Consider the following 12,548-nt stretch of genomic DNA (forward strand, 5'->3'; position numbering starts at 1 on the left):
TGTGTGCACGCTCACACACGCACTCTTTTTTTCACACACGCGTGTGTGCACACTTTCTGAGAAACACTGAGAATCCTGGCATGATCAATGCACACTCTGCTTTACTTTGCTGTGGTCATTCGAGCTGGTTGTGTTTTTTATTTTTTGCTTTTATTATATATATATATATATATATATATATATATATATATATATATATATATATATATATATATATGTGCTTCATTATTCAAAAGAAAAGTAAAAGGTCGTATGTGGGCATGTGAAAAAAAAGTGTGTGTGAGCGTGCACGTATGTGAGCATGTGAAAAAAGTGTGAGTGTGTGAGCGTGCACGTATGAGAGTGTGTGAAAAAAGAGTGCGTGTGTGACCGTGCACGTATGTGAGCGTGTGAAAAAAGTGTGAGTGTGTGAGCGTGCACTTATGAGAGTGTGAAAAAAGAGTGCGTGTGGGAAAAAAGAGTGCATGTGAGCGTGCACGTATGTGAGCATGTGAAAAAAGTGTGTGAGCGTGCACGTATGTGAGCATGTGAAAAAAGAGTGCGTGTGTGAGCGTGCACGTATGTGAGTGTGTGAAAAAAGAGTGCGTGTGTGAGTGTGCACGTATGTGAGCATGTGTGAAAAAAAAAGAGTGCGTGTGGGAAAAAAGAGTGCATATGAGCGTGCACATATGTGAGCATGTGAAAAAAAAGTGTGTGAGCATGCACGTATGTGAGCATGTGAAAAAAGAGTGCGTGTGTGAGCGTGCACGTATGTGAGCGTGTGGGAAAAAAGAGTGCGTGTGTGAGCGTGCACGTATGTGAACGTGTGCAAAAAAAGTGCGTGTGTGCACGCTCACACACGCACTCTTTTTTTCACACACGCGTGTGTGCACACTTTCTGAGAAACACTGAGAATCCTGGCATGATCAATGCACACTCTGCTTTACTTTGCTGTGGTCATTCGAGCTGGTTGTGTTTTTTATTTTTTGCTTTTATTATATATATATATATATATATATATATATATATATATATATATATATATATATATATATATATATATATATATATAGGTGCTTCATTATTCAAAAGAAAAGTAAAAGGACGTATGTGGGCATGTGAAAAAAAGTGTGTGTGAGCGTGCACGTATGTGAGCATGTGAAAAAAGTGTGAGTGTGTGAGCGTGCACGTATGAGAGTGTGTGAAAAAAGAGTGTGAGTGTGCACGTATGTGAGCATGTGAAAAAAGAGTGCGTGTGTGACCGTGCACGTATGTGAGCGTGTGAAAAAAGTGTGAGTGTGTGAGCGTGCACTTATGAGAGTGTGAAAAAAGAGTGCGTGTGGGAAAAAAGAGTGCATGTGAGCGTGCACGTATGTGAGCATGTGAAAAAAGTGTGTGAGCGTGCACGTATGTGAGCATGTGAAAAAAGAGTGCGTGTGTGAGCGTGCACGTATGTGAGTGTGTGAAAAAAGAGTGCGTGTGTGAGTGTGCACGTATGTGAGCATGTGTGGAAAAAAAAGAGTGCGTGTGGGAAAAAAGAGTGCATGTGAGCGTGCACATATGTGAGCATGTGAAAAAAAAGTGTGTGAGCATGCACGTATGTGAGCATGTGAAAAAAGAGTGCGTGTGTGAGCGTGCACGTATGTGAGCGTGTGGGAAAAAAGAGTGCGTGTGTGAGCGTGCACGTATGTGAACGTGTGCAAAAAAAGTGCGTGTGTGCACGCTCACACACGCACTCTTTTTTTCACACACGCGTGTGTGCACACTTTCTGAGAAACACTGAGAATCCTGGCATGATCAATGCACACTCTGCTTTACTTTGCTGTGGTCATTCGAGCTGGTTGTATTTTTTATTTTTTGCTTTTATTTTATATATGTATATATTCCCTGCCCTTCTGTCTTTTCCCTTTTTATTCTTTCTCTACCCCTCTTTTCTTGATCCACCTAACCCCAATAATTATCACTTTGCATATTGTTATAATTTTTATAAATGTAATTTGAACTGTACATAAAAACAAAGTTGTCCTCCAAAGATGGGGGGGTGGAGGTGGGCCATAAAAAAAACTTATTGTACAAGTGAAATGTTTAGTTGAATTAGTCCATGATCCATAATTCTTAACAACTGCATATAATGAAATTGAGAAACATAAAGCGTGGTCAAAAAGTGTTTTACCAAGCTCCCCTCTTACCTTTCCCCAAACTATCTGTCATATAACATCTCCCCTCGTGACCAAAAACTCAGGTGCTTCATTATTCAAAAGAAAAGTAAAAGGACGTATGTGAGCATGTGAAAAAAAAGTGTGTGAGCGTGCACGTATGTGAGCATGTGAAAAAAGAGTGCGTGTGTGACCGTGCACGTATGAGAGTGTGTGAAAAAAAGAGTGCGTGTGTGAGCGTGCACGTGTGTGAACGTGCACGTATGTGAGCGTGTGAAAAAAGTGTGAGTGTGTGAGCGTGCACGTATGAGAGTGTGTGAAAAAAAAGTGTGTGTGAGCGTGCACGTATGTGAGCATGTGAAAAAAGTGCGTGTGTGAGCGTGCACGTATGTGAGCGTGTGAAAAAAGTGTGTGAGAGCGTGAACGTATGTGAGCGTGTGTGAAAAAAGGGTGCGTGTGTGAGCGTGCACGTATGTGAACGTGTGCAAAAAAGTGCGTGTGTGCACGCTCACACACGCACTCTTTTTTTCACACACGCGTGTGTGCACACTTTCTGAGAAACACTGAGAATCCTGGCATGATCAATGCACACTCTGCTTTACTTTGCTGTGGTCATTCGAGCTGGTTGTGTTTTTTATTTTTTGCTTTTATTATATATATATATATATATATATATATATATATATATATATATATATATATATATATATATATAGGTGCTTCATTATTCAAAAGAAAAGTAAAAGGTCGTATGTGGGCATGTGAAAAAAAAGTGTGTGTGAGCGTGCACGTATGTGAGCATGTGAAAAAAGTGTGAGTGTGTGAGCGTGCACGTATGAGAGTGTGTGAAAAAAGAGTGTGAGTGTGCACGTATGTGAGCATGTGAAAAAAGAGTGCGTGTGTGACCGTGCACGTATGTGAGCGTGTGAAAAAAGTGTGAGTGTGTGAGCGTGCACTTATGAGAGTGTGAAAAAAGAGTGCGTGTGGGAAAAAAGAGTGCATGTGAGCGTGCACGTATGTGAGCATGTGAAAAAAGTGTGTGTGAGCGTGCACGTATGTGAGCATGTGAAAAAAGAGTGCGTGTGTGAGCGTGCACGTATGTGAGTGTGTGAAAAAAGTGCGTGTGTGAGTGTGCACGTATGTGAGCATGTGTGGAAAAAAAAGAGTGCGTGTGGGAAAAAAGAGTGCATGTGAGCGTGCACATATGTGAGCATGTGAAAAAAAAGTGTGTGAGCATGCACGTATGTGAGCATGTGAAAAAAGAGTGCGTGTGTGAGCGTGCACGTATGTGAGCGTGTGGGAAAAAAGAGTGCGTGTGTGAGCGTGCACGTATGTGAACGTGTGCAAAAAAAGTGCGTGTGTGCACGCTCACACACGCACTCTTTTTTTCACACACGCGTGTGTGCACACTTTCTGAGAAACACTGAGAATCCTGGCATGATCAATGCACACTCTGCTTTACTTTGCTGTGGTCATTCGAGCTGGTTGTATTTTTTATTTTTTGCTTTTATTTTATATATGTATATATTCCCTGCCCTTCTGTCTTTTCCCTTTTTATTCTTTCTCTACCCCTCTTTTCTTGATCCACCTAACCCCAATAATTATCACTTTGCATATTGTTATAATTTTTATAAATGTAATTTGAACTGTACATAAAAACAAAGTTGTCCTCCAAAGATGGGGGGGTGGAGGTGGGCCATAAAAAAAACTTATTGTACAAGTGAAATGTTTAGTTGAATTAGTCCATGATCCATAATTCTTAACAACTGCATATAATGAAATTGAGAAACATAAAGCGTGGTCAAAAAGTGTTTTACCAAGCTCCCCTCTTACCTTTCCCCAAACTATCTGTCATATAACATCTCCCCTCGTGACCAAAAACTCAGGTGCTTCATTATTCAAAAGAAAAGTAAAAGGACGTATGTGAGCATGTGAAAAAAAAGTGTGTGAGCGTGCACGTATGTGAGCATGTGAAAAAAGAGTGCGTGTGTGACCGTGCACGTATGAGAGTGTGTGAAAAAGAGTGCGTGTGTGAGCGTGCACGTGTGTGAACGTGCACGTATGTGAGCGTGTGAAAAAAGTGTGAGTGTGTGAGCGTGCACTTATGAGAGTGTGTGAAAAAAAAGTGTGTGTGAGCGTGCACGTATGTGAGCATGTGAAAAAAGTGCGTGTGTGAGCGTGCACGTATGTGAGCGTGTGAAAAAAGTGTGTGAGAGCGTGAACGTATGTGAGCGTGTGTGAAAAAAGGGTGCGTGTGTGAGCGTGCACGTATGTGAACGTGTGCAAAAAAGTGCGTGTGTGCACGCTCACACACGCACTCTTTTTTTCACACACGCGTGTGTGCACACTTTCTGAGAAACACTGAGAATCCTGGCATGATCAATGCACACTCTGCTTTACTTTGCTGTGGTCATTCGAGCTGGTTGTGTTTTTTATTTTTTGCTTTTATTATATATATATATATATATATATATATATTATATATATATATATATATATATATATATAGGTGCTTCATTATTCAAAAGAAAAGTAAAAGGTCGTATGTGGGCATGTGAAAAAAAGTGTGTGTGAGCGTGCACGTATGTGAGCATGTGAAAAAAGTGTGAGTGTGTGAGCGTGCACGTATGAGAGTGTGTGAAAAAAGAGTGTGAGTGTGCACGTATGTGAGCATGTGAAAAAAGAGTGCGTGTGTGACCGTGCACGTATGTGAGCGTGTGAAAAAAGTGTGTGTGTGAGCGTGCACTTATGAGAGTGTGAAAAAAGAGTGCGTGTGGGAAAAAAGAGTGCATGTGAGCGTGCACGTATGTGAGCATGTGAAAAAAGTGTGTGTGAGCGTGCACGTATGTGAGCATGTGAAAAAAGAGTGCGTGTGTGAGCGTGCACGTATGTGAGTGTGTGAAAAAAGTGCGTGTGTGAGTGTGCACGTATGTGAGCATGTGTGGAAAAAAAAGAGTGCGTGTGGGAAAAAAGAGTGCATGTGAGCGTGCACATATGTGAGCATGTGAAAAAAAAGTGTGTGAGCATGCACGTATGTGAGCATGTGAAAAAAGAGTGCGTGTGTGAGCGTGCACGTATGTGAGCGTGTGGGAAAAAAGAGTGCGTGTGTGAGCGTGCACGTATGTGAACGTGTGCAAAAAAAGTGCGTGTGTGCACGCTCACACACGCACTCTTTTTTTCACACACGCGTGTGTGCACACTTTCTGAGAAACACTGAGAATCCTGGCATGATCAATGCACACTCTGCTTTACTTTGCTGTGGTCATTCGAGCTGGTTGTATTTTTTATTTTTTGCTTTTATTTTATATATGTATATATTCCCTGCCCTTCTGTCTTTTCCCTTTTTATTCTTTCTCTACCCCTCTTTTCTTGATCCACCTAACCCCAATAATTATCACTTTGCATATTGTTATAATTTTTATAAATGTAATTTGAACTGTACATAAAAACAAAGTTGTCCTCCAAAGATGGGGGGGTGGAGGTGGGCCATAAAAAAAACTTATTGTACAAGTGAAATGTTTAGTTGAATTAGTCCATGATCCATAAATCTTAACAACTGCATATAATGAAATTGAGAAACATAAAGCGTGGTCAAAAAGTGTTTTACCAAGCTCCCCTCTTACCTTTCCCCAAACTATCTGTCATATAACATCTCCCCTCGTGACCAAAAACTCAAAACTCAGGTGCTTCATTATTCAAAAGAAAAGTAAAAGGACGTATGTGAGCATGTGAAAAAAAAGTGTGTGAGCGTGCACGTATGTGAGCATGTGAAAAAAGAGTGCGTGTGTGACCGTGCACGTATGAGAGTGTGTGAAAAAAAGAGTGCGTGTGTGAGCGTGCACGTGTGTGAACGTGCACGTATGTGAGCGTGTGAAAAAAGTGTGAGTGTGTGAGCGTGCACGTATGAGAGTGTGTGAAAAAAAAGTGTGTGTGAGCGTGCACGTATGTGAGCATGTGAAAAAAGTGCGTGTGTGAGCGTGCACGTATGTGAGCGTGTGAAAAAAGTGTGTGAGAGCGTGAACGTATGTGAGCGTGTGTGAAAAAAGGGTGCGTGTGTGAGCGTGCACGTATGTGAACGTGTGCAAAAAAGTGCGTGTGTGCACGCTCACACACGCACTCTTTTTTTCACACACGCGTGTGTGCACACTTTCTGAGAAACACTGAGAATCCTGGCATGATCAATGCACACTCTGCTTTACTTTGCTGTGGTCATTCGAGCTGGTTGTGTTTTTTATTTTTTGCTTTTATTATATATATATATATATATATATATATATATATATATATATATAGGTGCTTCATTATTCAAAAGAAAAGTAAAAGGTCGTATGTGGGCATGTGAAAAAAAGTGTGTGTGACCGTGCACGTATGTGAGCATGTGAAAAAAGTGTGAGTGTGTGAGCGTGCACGTATGAGAGTGTGTGAAAAAAGAGTGTGAGTGTGCACGTATGTGAGCATGTGAAAAAAGAGTGCGTGTGTGACCGTGCACGTATGTGAGCGTGTGAAAAAAGTGTGAGTGTGTGAGCGTGCACTTATGAGAGTGTGAAAAAAGAGTGCGTGTGGGAAAAAAGAGTGCATGTGAGCGTGCACGTATGTGAGCATGTGAAAAAAGTGTGTGTGAGCGTGCACGTATGTGAGCATGTGAAAAAAGAGTGCGTGTGTGAGCGTGCACGTATGTGAGTGTGTGAAAAAAGTGCGTGTGTGAGTGTGCACGTATGTGAGCATGTGTGGAAAAAAAAGAGTGCGTGTGGGAAAAAAGAGTGCATGTGAGCGTGCACATATGTGAGCATGTGAAAAAAAAGTGTGTGAGCATGCACGTATGTGAGCATGTGAAAAAAGAGTGCGTGTGTGAGCGTGCACGTATGTGAGCGTGTGGGAAAAAAGAGTGCGTGTGTGAGCGTGCACGTATGTGAACGTGTGCAAAAAAAGTGCGTGTGTGCACGCTCACACACGCACTCTTTTTTTCACACACGCGTGTGTGCACACTTTCTGAGAAACACTGAGAATCCTGGCATGATCAATGCACACTCTGCTTTACTTTGCTGTGGTCATTCGAGCTGGTTGTATTTTTTATTTTTTGCTTTTATTTTATATATGTATATATTCCCTGCCCTTCTGTCTTTTCCCTTTTTATTCTTTCTCTACCCCTCTTTTCTTGATCCACCTAACCCCAATAATTATCACTTTGCATATTGTTATAATTTTTATAAATGTATTTTGAACTGTACATAAAAACAAAGTTGTCCTCCAAAGATGGGGGGGTGGAGGTGGGCCATAAAAAAAACTTATTGTACAAGTGAAATGTTTAGTTGAATTAGTCCATGATCCATAATTCTTAACAACTGCATATAATGAAATTGAGAAACATAAAGCGTGGTCAAAAAGTGTTTTACCAAGCTCCCCTCTTACCTTTCCCCAAACTATCTGTCATATAACATCTCCCCTCGTGACCAAAAACTCAGGTGCTTCATTATTCAAAAGAAAAGTAAAAGGACGTATGTGAGCATGTGAAAAAAAAGTGTGTGAGCGTGCACGTATGTGAGCATGTGAAAAAAGAGTGCGTGTGTGACCGTGCACGTATGAGAGTGTGTGAAAAAGAGTGCGTGTGTGAGCGTGCATGTGTGTGAACGTGCACGTATGTGAGCGTGTGAAAAAAGTGTGAGTGTGTGAGCGTGCACGTATGAGAGTGTGTGAAAAAAAAGTGTGTGTGAGCGTGCACGTATGTGAGCATGTGAAAAAAGTGCGTGTGTGAGCGTGCACGTATGTGAGCATGTGAAAAAAGAGTGCGTGTGTGAGCGTGCACGTATGTGAGTGTGTGAAAAAAGTGCGTGTGTGAGTGTGCACGTATGTGAGCATGTGTGGAAAAAAAAGAGTGCGTGTGGGAAAAAAGAGTGCATGTGAGCGTGCACATATGTGAGCATGTGAAAAAAAAGTGTGTGAGCATGCACGTATGTGAGCATGTGAAAAAAGAGTGCGTGTGTGAGCGTGCACGTATGTGAGCGTGTGGGAAAAAAGAGTGCGTGTGTGAGCGTGCACGTATGTGAACGTGTGCAAAAAAAGTGCGTGTGTGCACGCTCACACACGCACTCCTTTTTTCACACACGCGTGTGTGCACACTTTCTGAGAAACACTGAGAATCCTGGCATGATCAATGCACACTCTGCTTTACTTTGCTGTGGTCATTCGAGCTGGTTGTATTTTTTATTTTTTGCTTTTATTTTATATATGTATATATTCCCTGCCCTTCTGTCTTTTCCCTTTTTATTCTTTCTCTACCCCTCTTTTCTTGATCCACCTAACCCCAATAATTATCACTTTGCATATTGTTATAATTTTTATAAATGTAATTTGAACTGTACATAAAAACAAAGTTGTCCTCCAAAGATGGGGGGGTGGAGGTGGGCCATAAAAAAAACTTATTGTACAAGTGAAATGTTTAGTTGAATTAGTCCATGATCCATAATTCTTAACAACTGCATATAATGAAATTGAGAAACATAAAGCGTGGTCAAAAAGTGTTTTACCAAGCTCCCCTCTTACCTTTCCCCAAACTATCTGTCATATAACATCTCCCCTCGTGACCAAAAACTCAGGTGCTTCATTATTCAAAAGAAAAGTAAAAGGACGTATGTGAGCATGTGAAAAAAAAGTGTGTGAGCGTGCACGTATGTGAGCATGTGAAAAAAGAGTGCGTGTGTGACCGTGCACGTATGAGAGTGTGTGAAAAAGAGTGCGTGTGTGAGCGTGCACGTGTGTGAACGTGCACGTATGTGAGCGTGTGAAAAAAGTGTGAGTGTGTGAGCGTGCACGTATGAGAGTGTGTGAAAAAAAAAGTGTGTGTGAGCGTGCACGTATGTGAGCATGTGAAAAAAGTGCGTGTGTGAGCGTGCACGTATGTGAGCGTGTGAAAAAAGTGTGTGAGAGCGTGAACGTATGTGAGCGTGTGTGAAAAAAGGGTGCGTGTGTGAGCGTGCACGTATGTGAACGTGTGCAAAAAAGTGCGTGTGTGCACGCTCACACACGCACTCTTTTTTTCACACACGCGTGTGTGCACACTTTCTGAGAAACACTGAGAATCCTGGCATGATCAATGCACACTCTGCTTTACTTTGCTGTGGTCATTCGAGCTGGTTGTGTTTTTTATTTTTTGCTTTTATTATATATATATATATATATATATATATATATATATATATATATATATATATATATATATATATATATAGGTGCTTCATTATTCAAAAGAAAAGTAAAAGGTCGTATGTGGGCATGTGAAAAAAAGTGTGTGTGAGCGTGCACGTATGTGAGCATGTGAAAAAAGTGTGAGTGTGTGAGCGTGCACGTATGAGAGTGTGTGAAAAAAGAGTGTGAGTGTGCACGTATGTGAGCATGTGAAAAAAGAGTGCGTGTGTGACCGTGCACGTATGTGAGCGTGTGAAAAAAGTGTGAGTGTGTGAGCGTGCACTTATGAGAGTGTGAAAAAAGAGTGCGTGTGGGAAAAAAGAGTGCATGTGAGCGTGCACGTATGTGAGCATGTGAAAAAAGTGTGTGTGAGCGTGCACGTATGTGAGCATGTGAAAAAAGAGTGCGTGTGTGAGCGTGCACGTATGTGAGTGTGTGAAAAAAGTGCGTGTGTGAGTGTGCACGTATGTGAGCATGTGTGGAAAAAAAAGAGTGCGTGTGGGAAAAAAGAGTGCATGTGAGCGTGCACATATGTGAGCATGTGAAAAAAAAGTGTGTGAGCATGCACGTATGTGAGCATGTGAAAAAAGAGTGCGTGTGTGAGCGTGCACGTATGTGAGCGTGTGGGAAAAAAGAGTGCGTGTGTGAGCGTGCACGTATGTGAACGTGTGCAAAAAAAGTGCGTGTGTGCACGCTCACACACGCACTCTTTTTTTCACACACGCGTGTGTGCACACTTTCTGAGAAACACTGAGAATCCTGGCATGATCAATGCACACTCTGCTTTACTTTGCTGTGGTCATTCGAGCTGGTTGTATTTTTTATTTTTTGCTTTTATTTTATATATGTATATATTCCCTGCCCTTCTGTCTTTTCCCTTTTTATTCTTTCTCTACCCCTCTTTTCTTGATCCACCTAACCCCAATAATTATCACTTTGCATATTGTTATAATTTTTATAAATGTAATTTGAACTGTACATAAAAACAAAGTTGTCCTCCAAAGATGGGGGGGTGGAGGTGGGCCATAAAAAAAACTTATTGTACAAGTGAAATGTTTAGTTGAATTAGTCCATGATCCATAAATCTTAACAACTGCATATAATGAAATTGAGAAACATAAAGCGTGGTCAAAAAGTGTTTTACCAAGCTCCCCTCTTACCTTTCCCCAAACTATCTGTCATATAACATCTCCCCTCGTGACCAAAAACTCAGGTGCTTCATTATTCAAAAGAAAAGTAAAAGGACGTATGTGAGCATGTGAAAAAAAAGTGTGTGAGCGTGCACGTATGTGAGCATGTGAAAAAAGAGTGCGTGTGTGACCGTGCACGTATGAGAGTGTGTGAAAAAAAGAGTGCGTGTGTGAGCGTGCACGTGTGTGAACGTGCACGTATGTGAGCGTGTGAAAAAAGTGTGAGTGTGTGAGCGTGCACGTATGAGAGTGTGTGAAAAAAAAGTGTGTGTGAGCGTGCACGTATGTGAGCATGTGAAAAAAGTGCGTGTGTGAGCGTGCACGTATGTGAGCGTGTGAAAAAAGTGTGTGAGAGCGTGAACGTATGTGAGCGTGTGTAAAAAAAGGGTGCGTGTGTGAGCGTGCACGTATGTGAACGTGTGCAAAAAAGTGCGTGTGTGCACGCTCACACACGCACTCTTTTTTTCACACACGCGTGTGTGCACACTTTCTGAGAAACACTGAGAATCCTGGCATGATCAATGCACACTCTGCTTTACTTTGCTGTGGTCATTCGAGCTGGTTGTGTTTTTTATTTTTTGCTTTTATTATATATATATATATATATATATATATATATATATATATATATATATATATATATATATATATATATATATATATAGGTGCTTCATTATTCAAAAGAAAAGTAAAAGGTCGTATGTGGGCATGTGAAAAAAAGTGTGTGTGAGCGTGCACGTATGTGAGCATGTGAAAAAAGTGTGAGTGTGTGAGCGTGCACGTATGAGAGTGTGTGAAAAAAGAGTGTGAGTGTGCACGTATGTGAGCATGTGAAAAAAGAGTGCGTGTGTGACCGTGCACGTATGTGAGCGTGTGAAAAAAGTGTGAGTGTGTGAGCGTGCACTTATGAGAGTGTGAAAAAAGAGTGCGTGTGGGAAAAAAGAGTGCATGTGAGCGTGCACGTATGTGAGCATGTGAAAAAAGTGTGTGTGAGCGTGCACGTATGTGAGCATGTGAAAAAAGAGTGCGTGTGTGAGCGTGCACGTATGTGAGTGTGTGAAAAAAGTGCGTGTGTGAGTGTGCACGTATGTGAGCATGTGAAAAAAAAGTGTGTGAGCATGCACGTATGTGAGCATGTGAAAAAAGAGTGCGTGTGTGAGCGTGCACGTATGTGAGCGTGTGGGAAAAAAGAGTGCGTGTGTGAGCGTGCACGTATGTGAACGTGTGCAAAAAAAGTGCGTGTGTGCACGCTCACACACGCACTCTTTTTTTCACACACGCGTGTGTGCACACTTTCTGAGAAACACTGAGAATCCTGGCATGATCAATGCACACTCTGCTTTACTTTGCTGTGGTCATTCGAGCTGGTTGTATTTTTTATTTTTTGCTTTTATTTTATATATGTATATATTCCCTGCCCTTCTGTCTTTTCCCTTTTTATTCTTTCTCTACCCCTCTTTTCTTGATCCACCTAACCCCAATAATTATCACTTTGCATATTGTTATAATTTTTATAAATGTAATTTGAACTGTACATAAAAACAAAGTTGTCCTCCAAAGATGGGGGGGTGGAGGTGGGCCATAAAAAAAACTTATTGTACAAGTGAAATGTTTAGTTGAATTAGTCCATGATCCATAATTCTTAACAACTGCATATAATGAAATTGAGAAACATAAAGTGTGGTCAAAAAGTGTTTTACCAAGCTCCCCTCTTACCTTTCCCCAAACTATCTGTCATATAACATCTCCCCTCGTGACCAAAAACTCAGGTGCTTCATTATTCAAAAGAAAAGTAAAAGGACGTATGTGAGCATGTGAAAAAAAAGTGTGTGAGCGTGCACGTATGTGAGCATGTGAAAAAAGAGTGCGTGTGTGACCGTGCACGTATGAGAGTGTGTGAAAAAAAGAGTGCGTGTGTGAGCGTGCACGTGTGTGAGCGTGCACGTATGTGAGCGTGTGAAAAAAGTGTGAGTGTGTGAGCGTGCACGTATGAGAGTGTGTGAAAAAAAGTGTGTGTGAGCGTGCACGTATGTGAGCATGT

The sequence above is a fragment of the Brachyhypopomus gauderio genome, chromosome 11 (assembly GCF_052324685.1).
Source record: "Brachyhypopomus gauderio isolate BG-103 chromosome 11, BGAUD_0.2, whole genome shotgun sequence".
In the NCBI taxonomy this organism is placed as follows: domain Eukaryota; kingdom Metazoa; phylum Chordata; class Actinopteri; order Gymnotiformes; family Hypopomidae; genus Brachyhypopomus; species Brachyhypopomus gauderio.